General features: G+C 43.1%; 1 protein-coding gene and 1 pseudogene across 1 annotated transcript in view; both read left to right on the top strand.

Moving 5' to 3' along the window:
• The window catches only part of AMPH (amphiphysin), a 112,766-nt gene that overhangs the window by 5,929 nt on the left and 80,978 nt on the right, over positions 1-25,859 (top strand). The gene's annotated exons all lie outside the window — the stretch shown is intronic.
• Positions 13,133-13,245, top strand: LOC136655092 (5S ribosomal RNA; annotated as a pseudogene).

Raw genomic sequence — 25,859 nt, 5'->3', positions numbered from 1 at the left:
TCACCCTTTCTCACTATACTGGAAGTTCACTCAATGAAACTGATTGGCCAGAGATTTAGGAGGTACACAGTCCATAATCAGATTGAGGAATTCATCGCCTTAAGATGTGGTGATGGTCATTCTTAATTTGGATGTCTTTAAAGGAGGATTGACAAATTCATGGTGGACAGGTCCATCAATGGCTGTTGGTGATGATGGCTGTATGTTACCATAGAGTTCAACAGCTGTGAGCCTCTGAATTACTAGGGGAGAGAGATGGCAGGTTAGAAGTATGCCTTTCTCTCTTGCTTGTGGGTTTCCCTGAGCCTCCTGATGAATCAGTGTGAAACAGGATGCTGTACTAGATGAATATGGTTCCCTCAGTACAACAGGATTGACTTGAGAAGGGCAGTGGCAGAGCTAGAGGGGGTGCAAAGCACTAAGTTTTGCAGGGAGCCTCACCGCGGTGTGCAAGGAGCCCCTTTGGAGCTATTCCAGGTACGGGGTGCAAAATGGGATCTGACTGGTCTGATCCAACCAGGTCAGTAATGCTCTTTTGTTCTTCCCCTGCTAAATGTAAGAGAGCCACCACTAAAAAGGTGCCTCTTAGTGCAGAACATAAACTTTTTCAGGACCACGTCCTAAACATTTGATGCTGGCTCCATAAAGGAAGTAATGGAACTTAGAAATTGGAAATCTGCTTTCCCCAGCCCCATAGTCCTCACAGAGATGTTGAGATTATTCCCAAGTGCATGTTTCAGAACTTCCATTGTGAAGCGAATCACTCAAATGCGACTAGTTTTTGAGCCACATGTTGAAGGAGTAGTAGAGTGATACTTCCGTACCTGAACAGAAACATAGGCAGATACCAGATGGGTGGACTTCCTGTGTTTAATTTGCTTCCCCCAAGGAATACTGCAACTATGGAACAGATCAACATAAGGGAATTACTGGCAGTCAATTGGGGTTAAGCAATGGGGTCCAAGGATGAGGGAAGAGGGAAGGATACGTGCCCTCCCATTTATGCCCTTGATCATGTGAAACCATGTGGTCGATGAGTTATCATTTGAGCAGGCCCCTTAGTCATTGAAGCCCCTCTACCTCAACACAAAGGTGTTAAAGGTTCTATGGCTATTTTCAAAAGTGTAAAATGTCAAGGGTGGGTGGTTTTGTGTTTTGGTACATCATTCTTGTATGTTCTTGCAGATATGATGAATGCAGTTGTGTTCCTGGCCCTTCTGCCACCTTGGGCCCAAGAGTGTAACTGTCACCCCTCCCTGGCCCCAGAAGTAATTGCGGTGATGTGGTGATGTCACAGCAATTACTGCTGGTACGTTCAGAGTGATTACGCACTATTACCCCTGCTAACGGGTAAAAGGCACTTTTTCAAGTAGGTGCTCCTCTTTTATTTAGCAGGGGGAGAGTAACTGGCCCACCTCCCCCCAGCAGTGTCTTTTCTAGTGGCTGTCTGCTGGGTTTGCATCTTTTTAGATTGTGAGCCCTTTTGGGACAGGGAGCTATTAGTTGTTTGATTTTTTTTCTGTAAACCACTCTGGGAACTTTTTGTTGAAAAGCGGCATATAAATACTGTTGTTGTTGTTGTTGTTGTTGTTGTTACTTTGGCTGTTTTTTAAGCTTTATTTTCAAAGTGAAAGAAGTGGGCAGCTGCTTAGGCCACCTGCTTCTTTGCTTTGAAAACAAAGCCAAAAAAGTGGGTGGCAGAGCAGCATGGAACTGCACCAAGTGGCTGCGAGGGAGGGCAGCCCCCACCTCACAGCCACTTGGAGTGGTTCCCCGCCGCTCTGAGTAGCCTGACCACCTGCTTTTTTTCAAAGCAAAAAAGTGGGCAGCCGTGTGAGGACTGTGGATAGTGTTGTGGTACCCCCCCTGCGTGCCTCCCAGAAGCACGTGTCCTTTCTGACCCCCCCCCAATGCCAGTGGGTGAATGAAAAAGCTGAGTGCTGCTACTTTGAATTCTAGAAATGTGAATACTTTAAAATTCAAATAGGCTGGTTGATGCTTTTATTCCACTTCTTGAAAATGGCCATGAGGGTACAGTTCAGGGAAAACTAGGCATGACAAAAGACTGGTTTGTCATAAGCATTCAGGAAAAGCAAGTCAGAAAGCTTTAGCTAGGCCAGTGATTTTCACCTGGTGTGCTGCAAGGGATAAAACCTTGTTGTGACTAACTTAATTTCCATTCATTTCAGTGGGAGTCAGTCACAGCTAACATTTTCTAGATTGTACCCATGATCTTAAAAAGGGCCACAGTGCTGGTTGCTCATTACCATCTCACTATAGCACTGGTTCCCAACTTGTGGTCCATGGAACCCTGAGAAGTGGTCTGTGAGCTCTCAGGAAAAAAAAAATCTTTGATCACTTCCAGTGTTTCACTGAGCAAGCAATCTGCCATGAATCACCAATGAGGGCGGAGAACTGACTGCCCACAGCCATAAACACTGAAGTGTCAGCTGGGCTGTGGGTGGTCTATTCTTTGACCTCTCTGATAATCTGTAGGGCAGCGCTTGGGGGACAGACCACCAAAGTGGAGACCAAACCCCCCACAGCCACAAGTGGTCCATGATGATTCCAGTTTTTGCCCCAGTGGTCTGCAGGTTCCTAATGGTTGGGAACCACTGTACTATAGGAACATTCTCTTCTGTACAACAGTAACATTTAAACCAGGCCCTGATGAAGTCACCCCAGTTCATCCTTCCTGAGGACCTTTCTCCCTAAGAAGCTGAGATTAATCGGCAGACACGGCATGACATCCTTCCCCACTTTCAGTTTAGCCTCTGTGTGTGACTTGGCTGGTCAAAGAACCAGTCTATGTAGTTTCTAACTCTAGTCCAGGGGTGGGCAAACATTTTGGCAGGAGGGCCACATCATCAGTTTGACACTGTGTTATGGGCTGGGAAAAAAAGTATTAAGTTACATTTCAAATTTGAATAAATGTACATAAATGTACATAATGTACATTATGTACATAATACATAATGAATGTATTAAAGACCGAACTTATATGAATGAATGAATTTTACTGAGCTTATTTATAATGCACATGAGAACTATAATACAGGCATATCGCAGCACATGAGAACTATGATCTGTTTACCGCACACCTTTTGCACAGTAAAAACATACAGACCAAGCCAAAAACGCATGGAGACATAAGTTGTTCAGAGGCAGTGTGTGGGGGCGGGGTTAATGTCCAGGGGAAAGCAGAAAACACATGGAGACTATAAAAGTCCTTGCTCTAACTTGGCCCACAGCTTGCAAATGCCGGTAATGACTGGAAGTTGTGGGCCAGTGCAGGCTCCAACAGTTTCTGACAGGTTAGTGGTTCATTGGAGACTGGGGGCTTCCTATGGGCCAGATTGGGAGGACCTTAAGGGCCACAAATGGCCCCTAAGCTGGGGTTTTTTCCACCCCTTGTCTAGTCCATCAATACAACCTAAGTACTCCTGTGAACATAGCCATGGATCACTCTGACTTCCACTCTAGTGTTCACAGTTGTGGGCATTCAGACTTTTCTGCAGTCCAGCAACAAGCACCATCCATTGGGAGCTGGGTAATACTCATTGATATTAAATAAGAATTGCTATGTGGCTTGTGTTTGCTGCTAGACAGAGGAGATTGTTTTCAGGCTTTATTGCTAGTAAGCTTTTCTTGACATGGAGCACGCATAATGAAAGGGTTTGAAATTTCCTGCAGCATACATGGGTGCAAGTCATTTCATGCACACAACTACCCTATGAAGTCAGTTAGCATGCAAGAGAGTGAAGTGCCCAAAGCCAGTCAGTGAGCTTTATGACGGAATGAAGTTTTGAACTTGAGTCCAAGTCTAAGGCATAACACTGGCTTACTCGTGTATCATGGCAGGAGGTCTGGTCTAGAGGGTAGAGCCTCCGTCTGCCTGAAGATAACATCCACAAGGTCGCCAGTTCGAGGCCACCGGCACCTTGCGACCTTGGAGCAGCTGACAAGCTGAAGCCGAGCAATTCCATCTGCTCTGAGCGTGGGAGGATGGAGGCCAGAATGTGAAGCCAGATCGGAATGAAACACCTTGAATGTAGTCGTTCTTGAAAGAAAGAACCTTCTTTGAAATTGTAAAAATCCCTATTTAATAAGGGATTTAATAAAGCCTGCCTATGTAAACCGCCTTGAATAAATTCTTGAATAAAGACCAAGAAAGGCGGTATATAAATATCTGTTGTTGTTGTTGTTGTTGTTGTTGTTGTTGTTATTATTATTATGGTCTAGTACAGCAGTATTGAAAAAGGCATGAACTTTGCATATTCCTTAATAATAAAAAAAATAAAATCCTTAAAGCTGGGATGGTGTAGTGGTTCTGGCATTGGATGTAGACCTGGAAGATCCAGGTTCAAATTCCTGCTCAGCCATGAAACCTCCTGGGTGACCTTGGGCCAGTTTACTATCTCTTAGCCTAACCTACCTCACAGGCTACTTGTACACGGCTCCTCCCCTCCTACTGTCTTCACAAGTATCCTGAATGTCTTGGAGAAAGGGTGGTCCTCCAATGTAAATAAACCCTGTTTTTGTTTCTAAAAATGAAGAGGATAATATTCAGTTCTGATATGGACTTTTAACTCGAACTCTGTTTATATGGAACACTGATCCAAAATGGATTCCTTAGTAAGAACTTGGGAACGAAAGAAAATGGTTTCTCTTGCTCAGTAGTACTCCATATGGAGGTTTTTTAAAGTCCATCTGTTCATTGATTAGTGCTGTAATGAACTGCTGTTCATTAACTGCATCACTTTGCAATAATTTTTACAACACATTTGTATGTGACTGTACATGTGCGTGTTCCCCCATAAACATAGGAGATCAGAGTTCATATAGCAAGAGACATGTATTAACTCTCAAGCAGATATTAACATATTTAACCTGTTTTTGTGTAAGTTTGTGTGGTTAGAAGTGTGTGAGAGTAAACTGGAGAACATGCTGCCTTTTCTAAGAACACCACATTCAGGGAGGCAAAATGATTTAAGCATCCAGATCACAGCTGAGGTGCAGGGAAACCATAATAGATGCAGTGGAGAAAACGTTGCATTTCGGAGAGATTCAGTAGAGATTCAGTAGAATGAAAAATCAGCTCTTTCAGTGGGATTGTGTATTTTTTTTTTTTATTTAGTGAAGTCCTATTTAAATTACAGCAATGCAAATAGATTGACCCCTCTATCTGCACAGAATTCAGAAGGCTACATTTGCATCATTTATAAAGCTTTAACCTGCTTGGGACACAGACCTATAGAACTGTTTGCCAGGGCAATGGTGACAGTGGTGTTTTGTATTTTGCTTTTAAACTGCTTTGCTGCAGACCCTGGCAGTGGTAGCTGTGGCACTTCTTTCAGCAACTTCTCCTTGCAACTGCCATTTTTACCGATGATGATCTGGGCACAGTATTGCGCTGGAACACTGTAGGGAAAAGTACAACATGTTATATTTAGACCGATAAAATGCAGGATAACGTTTGACTGGAGCAGTGTCTGGTGGTGTTCATATCAGGAGCCTCTGCTCATGCCTTTGGCCATGTGTGGACCATCGAACCCCTAAGGCAGCAAGGGTCCACTGCTGCTCCCCACCACTGTCTGATAAGCCATAAAGGGTGGATACTGTATTTGCTACTATAGCAGCTTCCTAACATTGCCTGTTAAACCAACCAGGGCCCAAAGGAGATGTACACAAGACAGGAGTGGCCAGCATCAGCAAAAACAAATCCTCATTTGCACTTTCTTCCTTAACTTCGGTAGTGGCTGTGAAAGAGAATTGTCACCCATTTGCTGCCCAGTTAACATTCCTGGTTGGGTTTTTTGGATGGTGCCCAGCTGGGACAGCTAACCAGGCAGCAGAGTCCTCCTTCACTGCAGCAACTCTAACTGTTGGTGACTTGCATCCATTTGCTGCTTGTTATCCAAGCCCTGGGGGGAGGTAGCTGGTGCACATTTTAGAGCATGGCAGTGCGTCGCTTGTGGGGGGGGAGGAACCTCAGAAGTTGGAGCCACTGCCACCAGTTTCATTCGTTTAAAACTATATAGAGAAAAATCTAAAATTTTGAAAGACATGATTGTACACAATCTAAGTATAGTGTTTTATTATATAGCTATGAAAGTAAACTGTATTTATCTTTTCTTTTTGAAATAAAAGTGTAGAAAAATTATGCCTACTTAAAACTATGCAGAGGAAAAAGATGAATAGATGGCAGACTAAAATATTCAAATTTGTACCAGAATGTCAGTGGGATTGATAATGATGAGAAATACTGCATATTCCCAGTTTTATGTGCTCCTGAAACACTGGCACCGAAGGCAACCCAAAGTAGAGTCCACACTGTTTCAGAACTTTCTCACTCATGGGACAATGTGTTTGCTTAATTACAAGTACTGCTTTTTATTGGACAAGATTTCCCCAAGGACATCTTATTTTAATGTTCATAGGGTTCATCCTTCCCTTGATTTATGAGCCCAGCACAAAGTACTAACTTTCAGTCTGAAAAAGTCAGGTGCTGTACAAAATGTGATTTTAGCGTTGCCCACTTCAATTCAGTAGGTGTGTGAGTTTTCCGTTCATTGAAGGTAAGAGGATTGCTGGGAATTTTGCCAGGAAATAAGGTAGCTTTCTGTCTTTCTTTCATTCCTGGTTTAAGTAGCTAAAGGGGAAACTTGTGAGTGAGATGGAATGTTGTCCTGTTTTGTACATTTGTAAAAAAATTACAAATTTACCAGTGAAAATGGACTTGGGACCATTGAAATGAATGGCACTTAATTTAGTCATGACTAACCTGTTTCATGACTAACCTGTTTACTGGTTCTTAGTCTGAATTTGTTTCTCTCAGTAGAACCCTAAGGATAATGGACAGAGTGCTTTGTCAAGGAGCAATAATAAATATTTTCTACACTTTAATTTACCTCTAAGTTAGCAGTGACCAACTGGCAGTCACCAACCCTCTTCCCAGTTTCCAATCTGACAGGTACTGTGCGTGAGGCAATGTTTAAGAAATTTAATCAAGGGTTTGGAGCTTTCAAAGCAGCTGGGCCAGGGGGAGTCTTTTTTTATTTGGGCTGTTTCTAATACTAAATGTTAAGACAACGTGGATTAATGCCATGTTTCACTCAGTATTTTAAAAATTTTTTATACTTGTTATTAGTTTGGTTTGGGTTTTACTTACTGCCCCAAGATCTTGGGATGAGGTTGATTACAAATCTGAATAAATAAATTCTTCAGTCTACAATGTTGATAAGGTCTTTGTTGTGGTTCCTGCCTTTTTCCCAGTGAATCTTTTATTCTTGGAGAACTGGAATTCCTGTTATACTGCATTTCTCAATTCACTGGAACAGCTTTCATTAGCTTCCTAGTGGCATGGGAAAAAACTCAACCACAGGCTAGTCACTTGATGAAGCAATTACACAATAAGTTGAAATTGCTATGGACCCATTCTATCTATTTTTGTCTGTGAAGTTCAACAGTTGTGGGATTGGTCAGTGCCTAGGTGTTGGAACTGATCATGAACCAGAAGCTTCTCTCAGCTCCTTAGAGAAAGGATGGGTTCTAAATGTTAACAGTGGACTGAATTCACATTGTATCAGTTTGGTTGTGTGAATTGCCCCCTTAGATGGGCAGGGATAGCACTTACCTCCAATTGAATAGTAATGCTGAGCATCTCTAGCTTGTTTCTGAGAAATGATAAGCTTTAAAAAAAAGCCAGTGTGTTGTAGTGGATTGATTTGGGGGTTGGTAAGTCCCCTGACCAAGAAAGGTGGTATGTAAATACCAGTTGTTATTGTTCATATGGAATTGGGATCTTATGGAATTGATTGGAATGATAAATGGTGCCTGTAAACAAGGGTAACAGAAAGTGAGATTGTTACCTAGAAAAGATGATGGACGAAGGAACCTATAATTAGTTTTGTTGGGACTTTGACTTTCCTCCTAATTTGTCTTTTCATCCATGCTCTTTTCATCCTTTGCTACCTGGCTGGATACTCTGTTTTGCACAGACTGAGGATTGCATTTCCTTACTTTTTTGGCATTGACCCCAATTATGCAGCAGCTACCAAGGTGTAATTAAGTCTCTCTTCCTGTAGCATCAGCATATCTGTCTGTGACTTATAGTGCTGGAGGATCTGGTGACTCAGCCCTCTTTCCAAAAAGTGCTCCTTTAATGTATGTACATGTATAGAAAGAAAAACTTAAAACACATTTAAACATTATGCATTGTACTTTGAAGCTTGCTTGACGCTTGTCAACAGAATTTGATCCAAACAGTGAGACCTAATGGGGGAAAGAATGTAGTATGCTTAAAGGAAAACCTATCTTGCCAGATTAGTTTCACCAGTGGAGGCCTTTCCCAAATAGTTGTTGCCATTCATTGGCAGTGTTGGATTGGGCTGAAGAACTATAGACCTGAATGGTTTTTATGTGTGTGCCATTTCCAAATGTCCTACTCATGAACATCCTTGGGCTGACTCTGGTCAGCTTTTCAGTGGAGCAAGCCATGTGTGCACCAAGAGATGTGTTGCTGGGTTACATGCTCTATCGCTGTGATTGCCACAATCCTGACAGTCCAGAATTTTGAGGCAAGAATCGCATCATGTGCAAACAGTAGCATTTGGTCCAGAGAGAAGGGGGTTTCAGAGACGGCACAGGAGGAATTATTTATTTTTCACATTTTTATACCGCCCTTTCTCCAAGGGGCTCAGGGCGGTATACACAGCTGCTCCCCTCCTTTTTGCCCTCACAACAACCCTGTGAGGTAGGTGGGGCTGAGAGAAAGTGACTGGCCCAAGGTCACCCAGGAAGATTCATGACTAAGAGGGGATTCAAACCTGGATCTTCCAGGTCTAAGTCCACCTCCCAAACCACTATACTCTTGAAGCATTGTGGTTAGGGAAAATTACTTTGTTATATGTTGACTCCAAGGATTACAGCAGCCTTTTTCAAGGCACCAGGATCCCAAGAATTGCTAGTGCACTGATTATATCTACAGTTGCTTATTCACATGTCACATGCCCAGATCAGTCACTGGAAGTCTACCAAACTGTACAAAGAGGATGGCCACTCTCGCTAATTAACTTCCGCTTCCTATTAAGCATTAGATCTAATTTCCTCAAGCATTCAGGCTGCTGACAGCCTGCTCTTATGGCGCTATAAGCGTAAACACTTATAGCAACCTGTTAAAACAAGAAAACTGCCCCGGTAAGCTTTCAAACTGTGTTAATGGGTGTGGGATTTTTCTGGTTAGGTCTCTTTGCTCCTCCTTGTCCAATCATATCATGTAGTGAACATGATAGTGAGGAAAACAGTGCTTTAAAGATTGGTAACATGGGTGAGTTCAGCTAGTTGCATCACTGATTACCCATCCTCACCCTGGGCAAACGTTTTCACCCACTTTCACTGTAGTCCCTGAAATATTCCCAAAACACCTCTGTGTGGAGTGTACGCATGCTGTTTTCCACTGCCAATTCCCCTTTAGTTCAGCCCTATAAGTGTGTATTAAATGAGCGGTTTCTTTATGTATTGTATTGTCAGTGGAAAGCAGCAGATCACCAGGTTGCTTTTGCAAGCCGTCCAAATAATTCCTCAGGCTGTTCTGCAACTTTCAAGTGGTTAAATTACTATTTTGATTGAAATAAATTACTGGCACAGAGTTGATTAGTATAGACAGGAATGTTGGATGATCAACGTTAGCATCATAGAAAGGGTTGATAAGGGCATTATAAACTTAATTAGGTAACCTTTCAAATGTGACTATCTTTACATCTATGCCAGGATGCATACTTTGTAGTGAATGGAGGAGGACTGAGAATACCATCATGATCAAACAAAACATCCATCCTCTTTTGGTTTACGTAATTCAGTGTGGAAATTGGGCAACTAAACTGTCATCAGACTTATTTGGAAGCTAATTATGTCCATGCCAGAAATCGCTTTCACTCGTGCAGTTCTTGAAGGCATTGCAGAGACTATCTGGTAGCAAAGCACCATTGATAGATAAGGCTTGGCTGATACCTGCTTGGAATCTAACTTGTCAAATGCTGTGAGTGGGAGGACTTGTTTTCTCTTTGACAGTGAAAGACAGCGCCTACTTGCAGATGGATTGGTGTTATTTAAAGAACCCTGACAATGGAATCTGTCTTTATTATAGTGTTTTCTGTTTCCAACAAAGTCAGTGTTTTGAGCATCTTGTGCTTTCCTTACATGTCAGACTTTTGTATTTATCCTGATCTCTCTAAATCAGGGGTGCTCAATAGGTAGATTGCGATCTACCGGTAGATCGCGAGGCAAAATGAGTAGATTGTGGAGCCCTATCTCTCCAAACTGTTAATATGTCAGTTTTGTCTAGTGACTAGACGAAACTGACATATTTAGCTGACACTAAACTGACACTGAAACTGACACTTTAGCTGCTCTTCAGGCATGCAGCAACAAAACTGACTAGACTCTAGACAGTTTCATCAGTTTCGTGGCGCTGCATGCCGGAAGAGCAGGAGCTAAAGTGGGCGGCAGCGGGAGGGGGAGCTGGGCTGCACTGGACTGAGGCGCTTCCTGGGGCTCCGTAGCGGAAGGGGGGAGGGGCAGGAGTTCGAGATGGAGTCGCTCTGATGGCGGTTGCCGCGGGAGGCCCCGAGTGACCCTCCCCTTCCCTTCCAGTCAGGTCCGGCCCAACCCAGCCCAGCCATGCCCAGCCCAGCCGCCCCTCTAGGAGCCCAGAGGTAAGTGCTGCGGCCGCTGCCGCTCTCGGTCGGGGCTGACAGGTGAGACGACCCCCCTGGTCCCCCCGCCGCTGCAGGAGGAGGGCCGGTGGGAGCAGTGTCTCCCCCGCCTGCCGCCTGCACATGCAGTCCCTCTCCATGGAAATGGGGAAGCCCCCCGCCCCTTCCGAGGAGGACCTGCAATGCCTCCCTCTCCCTGCTGGTCTCGGGGCGCAGCCACAAAGAGTTTGGGGGCGGGGAGTGGGGAGCTCCTCCCCCCGTAGTGCAGCAAGGCTGGGCATGTGCCTCTTGGGGGGACCTGTGGCTGCCCCCAGTATGTGGGGTGGGGAGAGAGGAGAGGCCTCCCGTGTGCTTCCTGAAGCATCTGGCGGGCCACTGTGGGGCACAGGAAGCTGGACTTGGTGGGCCTCCTCTGACCTGGTCCAGCAGGGGCTCCATACATCAAAGGGGGTGTCTGTCAGACGCTTCCTTCCCCCCTGGTAGATCTCCGGGCCTTGCTGGTTTCAAAATAGCTCTCGAGCCAAAAACGTGTGAGCACCCCTGCTCTAAATAAACCTTTGTTCTGTCACTTTACTGTTTTACCCTGAATTCTTCTAACCTGCTAGTGAAATAGTACTGCACCACCACCTGGATAGCATATTCATAAGAGGCTTGTGAAGGAACCATGAGGTTGGAGAACTTGCTACATTCCATACGAACAGATGTTCTAAACTTGCATGTCCAGTTCAAATTCTAGGTGTGTAATCTGTTGCAGACAAACCAAAGAGTCTTACGATATGATATGCTGGTTGGAAATGAGCTTGTGGTTTGAGGTTCCTGTATTTCAACAAAATGGGACTCTTGTGTTTCATTGCAAACCATGACCAGAGGGTTCCAATCTCTGAACTGAACCTCACAAAGCCTCACAAGGTCAAGGCCAATGTTGTATCTGGTGAATTGTGTTGCCTCTGAGCCAATGGAAGATGCCTGCTGGGGCAAAATAAGTGAAAGAGAAAGATTTTTTTCCTGAAAAAGATGTTCTTTTATCTCCTGATTTAAAAAGCGGAAGACATTCCATGAACTAACAGGATAACATGTTAAGAGTACAGTACTGTATTTATATGTTCTTTGCAGTATCAAAGGTTCAGAGTGGTTTACATAGCAAACTAAATAAGTGGTTACCTGTTCCCAAAAGACTAGCAATGTGTAAAAAGTAAAAGGAGCATCAGCACACAGCCACTAGAAAAGATTGTATACTGGGGTAAAAGGAACAGAACTGCTCTCTCCCCTGCTCCACCTAGATACAAGGCAAAGACATTTGTCTTCTGTGAAGGGAGTGGCATGGCAGAAATCTCTCCATACTAGTTCTTCAGATGGGCCCTTTGCATGCCAGCAATGGTTTGTCTACTGAAGTAACCGCTGGCAAATTTGAGGCAGTAAATGCCAAAAGAAAGATACAAAGAGCCAGTGAACTTGAGTGGTTCATAAAGCAAACCAAGTAGTCAAAGGAAGAGGATCAAAGGAGGGATTAGACCCACACTCCTTACCTTCAGAATGCAGTACAGATGTCTCTTGGTCCTGACCCAGGCGGTATGGATATTGTTACAAAGCCCATGGACTGGTTGACAGCCAAGGGGAAGAAGAATCCACTCTTACCTTGACCAGAGAGTGATAACTTGGCACCAGAACTCTGATACGCATTGACAAATCTGTAAGCAAGCTTAACTTGTAAGATAAAATAGAAAATATGAACAGCAATTTATCAAGTCTCTAGTGCTGATTCATACTGTTTTTAGACAGTGGGGGGAGAGGAGTGGAATGTGCATATTGTTGCAAAGTATAAAACCAGATGGCTTGTTCCTTTTTATGTAAAATGCGATGCCTTACGAATTAAATAACATAGACTTGATTATAACATATTTAAACTGAATGAGTTGCCAAGGGTGGAAGGAGTGAATAAGTCTCACCTATTTTATATCACATTGGTACATGTTAATAATTTTTCCTTATGAATTTTGTATAGATTGTGTTTACAGCAAAACGTGCTTTATATATAGGTTTTGGAGAATGATCTGCTGGTCATGGAGGCTTCTGTTATATGCATAGGTTGCAATGCAACATTGCCATCACTGGTGGCTTAAGTGCTCTTAAAAGCTGGGCTGCCTGTTAGATATCAAATGGAAGTTTGCATGCGTAGAGGCTGCTTGCTGAGATAGAACAGGACAGGTCCTGTGTGTATTTTGATGCCCACGTGTGTGTCCCGAAACCAGTGGATAACAGTACATATCCATTGGTCCTTATCAACACTATGAAGTCTGTAATTACCCCATATGGTAATTGGTTCTCTGTGGTAAGTATTATTTTCAAGGTGATTAGGTGTTGCCAAGTGACTTCTAGTGTTCCTCCCACCTCCTTTCAGCATATTCTGTTGCAACCCTGGCTTCGCTGCCCTGTACTTGCCTGATCTTGTCTGATCTCGGAAGCTAAGCAGGGTCAGGCCTGGTTAGTACTTGGATGGGAGACCGCTTGGGAATACCAGGTGCTGTAGGCTTATACCATAGTCTTTTGAGACTGAAGGTTGCCAACCATTTGTTGATAGTATGGATCCATGTTTATTTGTTTACTTGTATAACTTGTCCCATCTCCAAAAAGCCTCAAGGCAGCAAAATCCCTCTTCCATTTTATCATCACAAGAACCCTGTGAGGTAGGCACAGCTGAAAGGCATCGCTGGGTAGGGATTTGACTTCGAGTCTCCTCTGTCCCTCTGCTCTACCATTACACCTCTTCCAACTTACGGCAGCTGTAGATAAACTTCCTCCAGTGGTTTGGGAGTTGGGCTGAGACCAGGTTCAAATCCCTGCTCAGCCATGAAGCTACCTGGATGACCTTTGGCCAGTCACTGTCTTGAAGTCTCACCTACCTCACAGGGTTCTTGTGAGGTCAAAAGGATGGAAGGAACCATTCACACTGCCCTGAGTTTCTTGGAGGAAAGGTAGTCTAAAAATGTAGCGGTCTAAAAGGTGATCTAAATTTTTTTTTTTCTATAGATTTCAGAGTGATAGTGAGGCAAGAGCTACACATTTTATTCTCCTGGAGACTTTTTTTTTCTGCTGATGCCACCAGGTGCTCAGCTGATTGTGTCTGTGTCAGCAGAGCAAAGAGAGAGCCTCTTCCTTCGCTTAGACTGTTGCAGGAAAATGCCCAAGCTGAACTTTCTGCTAAAATATTTACAAGAGCTGCATGCACCACTTGTCACAACCTGTGGCTGGCTCTTCCCCAGACAAACACCCACACACACGTCCAGAGGGCTTAATGCATCAGCTTTAGGCCGTCTGCTGCTGCGGTTTAATCTTGCTAATTTTTCTTCCCATGATGCCTACAATAAGCATGATGCTGGACTGCTCCTTTTTGATTTGGAGAATGCTTATGCCATTTTTACTTCTCAGGGTCAAGTTAGTTGTTACCCTAAAGACATAACTATGAGACTTTGCATTTTGTTTTAGTGCTCAGAATATCTGATTTATTTTACTATGAAAAATAAACTAATTGATTTATTTTGCTATGCAAACCACTTTATGAACTACTGTTGTGGAAAAGCAGTGTAGAAATATTAATAATAATCTGGGGGAGGGGAGAAACAAGTCAAAACTGGGGTGGAGGATTAGGGGAGCTATAATACATTTCCCCTATTGTGGTTCTGATCCTGATCATGCCTCCCCATGTACTTTTCCCCCCCAAAGGTTCATATTGAAAGCAAATATAAGATTTTTTCCCCATTAAAAGGGGTGTGTGTGTGTGTGTGTGTGTGTGTGCGCGCACGCGCTCGCGTGAGAGAGAGAGAGAGAGAGAGAGCAGGAACTGTGGGCAGGGATAAATCACTAAAGACCCCCCCATTTCGTTGCACCCCTCCATGCTAAAAACAACCACCACCAAACCACCATGATTAAGTTACCCATTTAGGCTAAGATCTGACGTGCTATCAAAAACGTATTGCATCTGATGTGCCATTCAAAGCATTCAAGGTCTGAGCAAAGGCTAAATGTTGGAAACCTATTTTTTCAAATCAAATGGTGATGGGTGTGGAAACTCTAATGTACAAAACAGTACAAAAGCGCACCATTGCTTCAATATTGCCATTTCAAACTTTCCTATGCTGTATCTTCTGCCTGCATTCACTTCTGTGGGATGAAGTTAAGCATCACACTTTGGGACAATGTTGCAGTGAAGGCAAAATCAGAAAATTCCCAGTGGCCTGCACCCCCACAAAAGGAAGCATTGAACATGATGACATGAATCGGCCTTATGCAGAGTCAGAACATTGTTCTATCTAGCTGAGGATTATGTATATTGACTTGGCTCTCCAAGGTTCTTATAGGCATCTTTCCATCCAACTTGGAATGGTTGGGATTTGGACTTAGGACCTTGGGCATGCAAAGCAAGTCTTCTACAGCCCTTTCCCCACCTGTGCTCCATGCAGAGCAGCGATGGGGAAACAGCAGTGCCCTGCCAAGACATTGTGTTTCTCCCCAATCAAAGCAGTATTCTGGGTTGAGCATGGAGGTCTTCCTCCTTGAGAGAGTCACATAAACTTGTAGCCTGGAGAAGGGTGGTATAGAAATCTTGTAAATAATTAAATAAGGTGCGTTGTGATTGAATTTTGGACCTTAGGGGAGGGGCCGTGGCTCAGGGACAGAGCAACTGCTTTGCCTACAGATTCTGGTCTTTATAGTACTGGGAAAACCTCTGACTGAAACGCTGGCTGAGAACTGCTGCAAATGATACTGACCTGGATAGACCAATGAGTCTGACTCCTTACAAGGCAGCTTCATCTGTTCACCTTACTCTCAGTTATATTTTGTTTGATTGATTAACTGCTGACCCTTTCTGCCTTAGCTGATTCTCTGGACAATTTGAATATGTGCGCCAGCAACTATGCCATAATCCTCTGCACAGAAGCTGATGGCATGTATGCCATCACGAGCGCTCTGTTTTCTTAAGGAGCTGTCCAAGGTAGGCACTAGTTGGTCTGCTCCCAAGCAAACTGAGGGCATTGGTGAAAGCTGCAACAGCCAAGATGCGGAGCCCAGTCTCCCCCACCTTCCATAGGCACACATATGTGCTTCACTCGTCAGTCTTTTTATAACTGGTTTTATATAACTGGAAATCATTGCTTCAGAAATTTGGAGAAGAATAGCAACTCTCTATTCAAAGCAGTTGATGAATACATGTTTAAAAGGATATCCAGTTCATGCTGTATGATGGTATGTATGGAATTATCCTCACTAGAAAAAAAATGCTGAATCAAAAGTTTAACCCAATTTTTTTTTTTTTTTTACTGTGGTCTGGGGAAAAAAATGCTTTCAAGGAAAGTAGATTTCCTCCTAAGAAAGCCTTTCAGGAACAAACATCCCATTATAGTGTGTGTGTGTGTATGTGTGTACATGCAGTAGATATAAAATGCTTTGATCTGATACCTTGGAACTGTTCTATTTATTACCTGCAGCTGGTGTTTCTTTCTGAGCATTTTGTCTTGAAATGCTTCTCCAAAAAGCAGTGTTCTATGCTCCTTGAAAGATTAAGCACTGATGGTGATGTTAGAATTACTGTGTGTTCGTAGAGCTGTTGTAGCATAGTGGCTAACAGTGCAAACGTATGTGTGTACGTAAGTAAGACCTACTGAGTTGAATAGATCTTACTCTCAGATAGCATTGCAGTCCAAGTCACTAGGCTGTGCATCAAGGCTTCCCTGGTTCAAATGTCAGCTCTGCCATGGACTCACTAGGTGGCCTTAGGCAAGCCACACTCTGCCTCAGCTCTCTGATTGCAATACAGGGATAATAAGGAGTACTTACCTTACAGAATTGTTGCAAGGGTTTTGCCAAGATGATTCATGTGAAGCATTTTGCACACTCAAAAAGTGCTATGTAGATCATGATGGTCTATGAACAGGCATACGAAATTGGAATAATTTCCAACAGCAAACATACAAAAAAAAAAAAAGCCTTTGATTCAGAGAGCGAGGGAACGAGAGGGGGAAAGAGAGAGCAAGAGGGAGAGAGCGAGCTCTGCTTTTTAGTTGAGCTGTACAATCCCAGGAAGTTGCATCCCTGAAAGGTATTGAGAACAAAACGGCTGATATTATAATGCTGTTGTACAAATCTATGGTAAGGCCACACCTGGAGTATTGTGTCCAGTTCTGGTCGCCGCATCTCAAAAAAGAAATGGAAAAGGTGCAAAAGAGAGCAACTAAGATGATTACGGGGCTGGGGCACCTTCCTTATGAGGAAAGGCTACAGCGTTTGGGCCTCTTCAGCCTAGAAAAGAGGTGCTTGAGGGGGGACATGATTGAGACATACAAAATTATGCAGGGGATGGACAGAGTGGATAGGGAGATGCTCTTTACACTCTCACATAACACCAGAACCAGGAGACATCCACTAAAATTGAGTGTTGGGAGAGTTAGGACAGACAAAAGAAAATATTTCTTTACTCAGCGTGTGGTTGGTCTGTGGAACTCTTTGCCATAGGATGTGGTGATGGCAACTGGCCTGGATGCCTTTAAAAGGGGATTGGACAGGTTTCTGGAGGAAAAATCCATTACAGGGTACAAGCCATGATGTGTATGCACAACCTCCTGATTTTAGAAATGGGTTATGTCAGAATGCCAGATGCAAGGGAGGGCACCAGGATGAGGTCTCTTGTTATCTGGTGTGCTCCCTGGGGCATTTGGTGGGCTGCTGTGAGATACAGGAAGCTGGACTAGATGGGCCTATGGCCTGATCCAGTGGGGCTGTTCTTATGTTGTTATATCTTGTTGGTAAAGTAGCATAAGATCATACCTGTGTATGATACCATACTCCTTTTTATAATATATGTAGAGTCCAAAATACATGGTGCAGTAGTGAATGAAAGAGAATCCCATTTAGGAAAAGGAACCTCTGAGTGATTCCTTTTTTGTATGACCATACAACTGTGTTGGATGGTCATTGTTCTTCTCCAGGGAAGAAGACCTTGTAGAAATCAGTCAGCCAGAGTCAATCTAACTAATCGAATCATAGTACCAGAAGTAATGTTGCTGCCCTGAAATGCCTTTGGGAAATTACCTTCTAGTTCTGTTTCAGTAAGCTTACCCTTTTCAAATTGCAGTAGAACTCTAGATCTGTGGTCTTCCATTTTGGAGAAACTGGGGATATCAAAACTACACCTGGAATGCTTACTTAAGTGTTGTGAAGTCAGGATCCATGAGCTTCAAGTGGCACATATATATTGGGAATATCCACTGTGCGCGTGTGTGTGTGCGTGTGTGTGTGTGCGCGCGTGTGTGTGTGCGCGCGCTGAGGACTAGATGGATGGGTAGGCACCCAGCTATTGGATTTAGAGAGCAAGTAGAGTCAGTTCTTGTTATCTGCTAGGGTTAGATTCTTGAAAAACCTAGCAGAAACCGAATTAGCTGATACTGAATCAACAGTCTCCAACACTGTTTCTCTTGATACTGAGCTAAATAAACGCATCGGTAAAGCAGCTACCACGTTTTCCAGACTCACAAAGAGAGTATGGTCCAACAAAAAGCTGACGGAACATACCAAGATCCAGGTTTACAGAGCTTGCGTCTTGAGTACACTGCTGTACTGCAGTGAGTCATGGACTCTTCGCTCACAACAGGAGAGTAAACTAAATGCTTTCCACATGCGCTGCCTCCAATGCATCCTCGGTATCACCTGGCAGGACAAAGTTCCAAACAACACAGTCCTGGAATGAGCTGGAATCCCTAGCATGCATGCATGCACTGCTGAAACAGAGACACCTGCATTGGCTAGGTCATGTCGTGAGAATGGGCAATGGCTGGATCCCAAAGGATCTCCTCTATGGAGAACTTGTGCAGGGAAAGCGCCCTATAGGTAGACCACAGCTGCGTTACAAGGATATCTGCAAGAGGGATCTGAAGGCCTTAGGAATGGACCTCAACAGGTGGGAAACCTTGGCCTCTGAGCATCCCACTTGGAGGCAGGCTGTGCAGCATGGCCTCACCCAGTTTGAAGAGACACTTGGCCAACAGACTGAGGCAAGGAGGCAAAGAAGGAAGGCCCATAGCCAGGGAGACACACCAGAGACAGACTACATTTGTTCCCATTGTGGAAGGGATTGTCATTCTCAAATTGGCCTTTTTAGCCACACTAGACGCTGTTCCAGAACCACTTTTCAGAACAGAATATCATAGTCTTCCGAGACTGAAGGATGCCAATGAATGATACTGAATAATTGAGCCTATCAAGAAAATGGGGTTAAGTTCCAAGGGACTCTCTTCACTATACACTTTTTGAACTTTGTGAACCTCAAACTTAACTTGAAGTCTATGGGGCTGGGTGCTAGTGAGGACTCATCAACATCTCCAACATCTGGTGCTTCCTTCTCCATGCTGGTTGTCCCTCAACTCATTGAAGGTTGCTGGCCCAACAACTAGGCCTTAGAGTTTTGGAGGTACTGTGTAGCCACCTTGTATGCAGATTCAAACTGCTTCCATGAGGAAGCCATTGCATCGGCTTTATCACAAGGAAGCTGCTTGAATCAGCATACAAGGTGGCTATACTATACCCCCAAAACTAGAGCCAACTGGGCAAAACCAGTCTCATTTTTTGATTCCGCAGCCCCCAAATATCCTAAATTTGTTCAAACATCCTTAGTAACTAAAAAAATAGTGGGTTTTTTTGTAGTTCTGTGTTATGGGTTGAGGTGTTTGAAAATAGTGTTATTTATTTTACTCAGAAGTGAGCCCATTATGTTCCGTAAGGCTGTAAACCTATCTTCCTCACCAGAAATGAACACCTCTACTTATGGGATCTTTCTAGAGTGAGATTGTGTGGTTAGGACTGGGTGGTGCTGCTCTACAGAAGTTCTGCTTCTATCTCATTGAGAGTGTCAGGAGGTGGTACCCTGAGTAGATGACTGTGCCATTCCACATGGATCTGTTCTTTTTAACATCTAGATGAACTGCCAACAGAGGTTGGAGTGCCTTGTCATCAACATGTTTTGTTTCTCTCCATCTGAATTGGGTGTTTCTGTTTTGACCTAGAATGATTACTTGAGGTAGAAACTTCCGTTGATTCAGGATGCAGCTGTCAAGTTGATGATGGCTGTTAGCCATGTTGACCATATCAACGTTTCAAGAGCTCTGTTAGTCATTAGGCTGTGTTTTTACTAAATACAATGCTGGTTTTAATCTGTAAAGCTGTATACACTGTGGGTCTGAGATATTTGAGGGAATGACTAATGTAATTAATTTCCCTGATCACTTATATGAATCGATAAGTTCCATCTACAGCAGAAGCAAGACTATTTTCATCAGCAGGTAGAGGCTTTTTGGCAGTGCCCCCTACCTTAGAGATGTTTATTTCCGCTGAGCAAGATAGGATTACAGCCTAGATCTGTGGTTCCCAAACTTAGTGTCAGCACCCACCTAAAAAAGAGGTTTCATTTTACCAGCTGCTCAAGTCTCTGTGGCTATAATGGTGATTGGGCAGCAGTGCTTCCCCCAAGTAGCACTGTTCAAATCGCCTTGTCAGTTTCGCAACCCAACAAAAATTGAATCATGACCCACTGGTGGGACCACAGACCCACAATTTAGGAACTGCTGGCTAGGTCTTGCTTAACACAGTGGGCTTAGTTCTGAGTAAAATAAGAGTTTTCAGACACCTCTACTTACAGTATTTTCTTCCATTTGATACTTGGCTGAGTCAAGGTTGCAATTTGTTTTACTGATCAAATAAGACCTTTATTGGATAATTGCATGAAGATGCTTGAACTTAAAATCCACACAGGCTAGCAGCACAGATTGGACTTGTTCAGGCATGTACCACCTGGTCTCTGCTCTCCCCTCATCACCTGGTAAGTAGCCTGTGGCTTATAAGGCAATAGAAGGGTCTGCACTTGGATCGTGCAGACCTGGCCACGGTGATCCATGTCACAGTGACATCGAGGTTAGATTATTGTAACATGCTTTATGTGGGGCTGCCCCTGAAGACGGTTCGGAAACTGCAATTAGTGCAGAATGTGGCGGCCCGTGTGGTTACTGGAGGTAGGCAGTTTGACTCTGTCAGTCCGCTTCTCCGGGGGCTACATTGGCTGCCCATTCGTTTCCGGGCCCAATTCAAGGTGCTGGTTTTGACCTTTAAAGCCCTATACTGCTCTGGGCCAGGGTATCTTAGAGATCGCCTACTCCCGTACAATCTGGCTCGTCCTCTCAGGTCATCAGAGAAGGCCTTTTTACAAGTGCTGCCGGCTAAGGAGGTACGTGGGGCGGCAGCAAGAAATAGGGCCTTCTCAGTAGTGGCACCAACGTTATGGAACTCCCTTCCCCTTGACTTGAGAATGGCTCCCTCTCTTGACACTTTTCGGCGAGGCCTGAAGACCCTTTTGTTTAAACAAACCTTCTGAATTCATGGCCTTTTTAACATCTTTTCTATATCTTTTAGTATTTTTACAGGCCTGATTCCTCTATGATTTGCTGCGTTTTGCTCTTTTTATCTGACTTTTTATCTGACTACTGTTTTTATGGTATCTGTTAATGTGTTTTAATACGTTTTTATTTGCTGTTAAATTATGTTTTTAATCTGTTTTTAACATGTTGTAAGCCGCCCTGGGTCCCTTTGGGGAGAAGGGCGGGATATAAATAAAGTTTATTATTATTATTAAGGGGAGAGCAGCAGCACTAGTGGTTCATCTTCCTTGGATGTGAGCATCGAAACATTCCTCAATGCCCTTCCCCTGACATTGCATTGGAGGTAGGACATCTGGGAATACCCAATTGTTGTATGTACCTATTCTACAAAGCATTGTTGTAAGGCCTATTGACTACATCAGGGGTGGGCAACCTTTCAGCTTTAGGGCCCCTGGACTTTTAACAACTATGTAGAGGAGGGAATTTCAGCAGGTGCAGCTTGTCACCTGTGAAATGACAAGCTGCACCTGCTGAAATTCCTTCTATACAATTGTTAAGTGTCCAGGAGCCCTAAAGCTGAAGGTTTGCCGACCCCTGGACTACACCAATATACTATTAATATTGCTGCTGTTGTTAGATAACTGTAATCTTCCTGTCATTGCTTTGGACTAGGCATTTGTTGAATTCTAGTTATTACGTTTAATTTGTATTTTGTTGTTCTTCATCCTGTTGAGGATTTGTGTATGTGGAAAAGCAGGCTATAAATTGTTAAGTGATAAATGAAATTTGTATGGAGGCAAAATGAAGAATGGGGAGCAGGGAAGCTCACCTGATGCAAAGTTGGAGACTGGGGGAGAACAATGCTAAAAATAGAGTGTACTTTGGAAAGAATCAAAGATGAAGTTGGAATAGTTAATTCTGTGCTGTACTGAGGTTCTTGCCACAGGTAACTAGGCAAAAGGTATGCACAGTTCTGGTGTGTGTCCTAAATTTGATTGCATTTTGAATTTTTTATAATAATTTTGTACTTTTTAATTTTTTAAAAATAAAACTTACCTGTGAATACTTGATGGGTTCCCTCTTGGAACAGGAGAAATAGATCACCCAGTTCTAGAAGTCAAACAGAGTCCATCTTTCAGTAGAAATGTACATTCAGGTTCCTCAGCTCTTCAGTCACTTAGAGACTGGGGTGGGAATTGGAAGGTTCTTGGGGAATGCTGCTTGGTAGAGCACCCTCAGGTGGGGCTAAGTCCTGGGTGTTGCCCTTTCAGTTAGGTTTCTCATACTTTGCTGGCACTCTGTTACTGCTTTCTCCTGCTTACCTTCTCCCTTCACTCTTGACCACTTAGTCTTTTTATATCAACCGCTGAGTATCAAGATATGTAATGCTTCATCACAATAATAAGGGGGAGGGAAGGCCTGTTGTCTTCAGCGGGGCTTGCTCCCTGGAAAGTGTGTGTAAGATTGCAGCCTAAGATTTTTTACTTTGGGGTGAGTTTCATTGAACATCACAAGGCTTAGTTCCAATACAGTATGCATAGGATTGCATTTCATGTACTATCAACAGGTACGATCTAGCCAGGTAAGCACTGTAGACCCCTTAGGTATGGTGACATCACTTCTGTTGAAATTAATGAGACTTAAAATTGCCAAAGTTTGGCTGGACGGTGCTATTAGATGGCCTCTAAGCTAATCAGAACCATGCAAATGAATGTTATAATTTAAAAACATCTTTTCCAGGTATGGAGCAGAAATATTCTATGGTTTCTGTACTGGGTGAAATTGAGCTACGTATTGGATCGACTTTCTTCCAAATACTTGGCCCTTAGTATAGCTTTTTTCCCCTTAAATTTTATTGTATTACATAAACAGAACAAAAACAAAAAGAAAAATAGTATAACATTTATACATAATTTATACATTTATACATAATAGTAGTATACTATACTAATAAATAATAGTATAACATTGATATGTGCGTATTACTTTTAAAAAAAAGGGAAAAATATTTATACATATACGTACATGACCAGAGTATCTACATATCAACACTTCGTGCGGCTTATGTTATTATGTCAAGGAATGACCTCCAGATATCCTCAAATAAATGCCCCTCAGTATAACTGACATCAGATCTGCTGATTAGATACTAGCATGAACTAGATTTGTGTTCAAGTAGGGAATAACAATTTTTTCTTCTGATGCCTCTAGAGGCCAAGATAGACAAACAGGTAATAGCAGAAACAGTTGCTGTTTATGTATCCTGTCTGTTTGTGATTCTTGACAAAAGTGTGCAGATTCTCAGTCTAAAATGCACCCCTGAGTGTGCTTCAGCTCAGAACAGGGATATCATACCAGTGCTGTAGGATCTTGCATAACCACCACCACATGAAAATTTTTGAATATCTTCCTCCCTCTCTGAAAGCCAGCATAGTGGGGACCATTCTGCATACTGAAATACATCCTATATATTGTGAAGGACACTCAGCAGTGTGGCACAGCAGACATAAGAGACTATCGTTGGCTGCCCTGCTTTGGAGGATATGAATTTTGAACTTCTGCTATGACTACTCTTGGAGGTCAAAGTTTTGTTTGTTTGTTAAACTTATTTATCACTCTTTACTATGCCCCAAATTTGTTATAACAAAACAAAAAAGATTAGTAACAAAATTAAATGTCAGGAACACATCTATGTGTATCTACTCGTCATTAATACAAGTGGCACGGAGCTTGCAGAAGCCCACAAATTAATTTCTCAGAATGCTGACAGAATAACAACATCTTAATCAGCTGTTGAAAGTCCTGGTGGAGGGTGTCTGAAAGCCTGAGTGCAACCACAGATGAGATCCTGCCCCACATGTAAGAAGACAAAGCTTTGGAAGGCATCAGCATAGGGAGCAGAACCTCCACACAACTCCCAAGAATCTTAACTGACAAGTAGATGCACATAGAACAGTGCTCACTCTTATTATGCACAAGCAGGGCTTAGCAGTGGCACATACTGAGGTCTGGTTTCTTGCCGTTCAAAATGTAGAGTCTGAGAGCTGGTTCAGCATTACTTTTAGTGGTGTTCAGTGACTCTTCTGTGGGAATCACTGGCCGGCAGTATGTTGGGTGTAACAATGTCTGCTAGCTGGGAAGGTGCATTTTGGATTGCAGATGCTGCTGTGGTTGAGGTCTTGCATTCCATTGTTTGTGTGTATAAAGATGTCTCCCGTCAGCAAAGGAGGCAATATCAACCCTAGAAGCAAAAGCAACTCAACGTGCCAGCTCTTATAAGAGTGGGAAGAACACTGTCACTTTTAAAGGTGATCAGTAGGATTGGAACCCTGGCAAAACTTGGTTCTAAGTGGTCCTGGTTATCTTGGTGAACTCCCCAGAATGAGAAAGCTGCTGGTGAATTCTTGATTACTACTTAAATCCTGTAAAGCTTGCAGACGTTAACATAATTTTTTGTATAAACTATCAGTACCCAGAAATGAAACAATTGAAGTAACAAGGCTATAACCTGGGGGAGATAATCTATAATGTTGCCATTCATCTTCCACAATTTGTCATCCCTGGAGTCAGATTGTGGACATTCCTAAAGAGGGAAATAAGAGGTTTTGATGGGCCCTTACCGTGGTAATCTCTGAACAAGGACAAACTTTGAAGTACTTTCCTAGCAAACAAAATGCAAAACAACTGTGTGCTACCAGCAGCAAAACTAACTGGTGATAAAAGGCATGGGCTTATTCTTGAGTGGTTCAGCCTGCAGTTCTATGCCCCTGGGATTATGTGGTGTTATTTAAAGAGATTTATGTACCACTTTTCTGCAAGAAGTTCACAATAGCATAAGCATAGCAGAAGAAATGAAAAGATTGTTCTCAAAGAGCTCACAACTGAAAAAGAGACACCAACCAGCAGTCACTGGAAAAGTAACTATGCTGGGAAAAGTGGGGACTGTTGCACAGGGTAGGCCTTATACGTACTTCTAAAACTGTACGATTGCATTGTTTGCATTTCAGAGAAATCAGTGAAGCACATCTTGGCTGTGTACTGTAAAAGAAAAAAAAAACTCAGATTTGTGTGCACGCATATCCCCTTACAGGCTTGTATCCAAGATCAAAACTGAACAGTTCATCAAAATTTTATGGATCAGGTACCACTTTTCCAAGACAGACATCAAAGCCAACCACAAAGAAGGTAAAAGGAATTCATTGGCCAGGATGAAGGTTTCTCTTATGCCCTTAAGGTTCCTCTTAGGCAGAAAAATCTTATGCTTTCCCCATGCAAAAGATATGCTCAGTGCTGAGTTGTCATATATTCACAAGAGATGTACCGCAATGGTCATCAAGTGCAGCATTGAAGACAGCTGTCTGGAATTCTGCTTTCTTGCTGCACATTTACTTGCAACCTACAAGTTTTGTTGGTAAATTGTTTTTTCTCTTTGCTTTGCCCCCATTCAAGATTTTGTGTTCCAGATGATGCAGCATTATGCAAAAAATGAGGAATGTGAAATGAAATGAGGAGTCTATGAAATGATGTATTGTAGTAGTTCACAAATTGTGGGTCTGGGATCCATCAGTGGGTTGTAATCCAGTTTTTGGTGGTTGATGAAACTGACAGGGCAGATTAGGCTATGTGCATCAAGGGTTAAATGAGCACTGCTGCCCAATCACCATTATAGCCACGCCCCTTGACATTAATCAAGCAGCAGCCTCTAAAATGTTTGAGAACCATTGATGTA

The sequence above is a fragment of the Tiliqua scincoides genome, chromosome 5 (genome assembly GCF_035046505.1).
Source record: "Tiliqua scincoides isolate rTilSci1 chromosome 5, rTilSci1.hap2, whole genome shotgun sequence".
NCBI classification, from domain to species: Eukaryota; Metazoa; Chordata; class Lepidosauria; order Squamata; family Scincidae; genus Tiliqua; species Tiliqua scincoides.
Note: the sequence above shows the minus strand (reverse complement) of the source record. Positions and strands in the feature narration are given on the sequence as shown.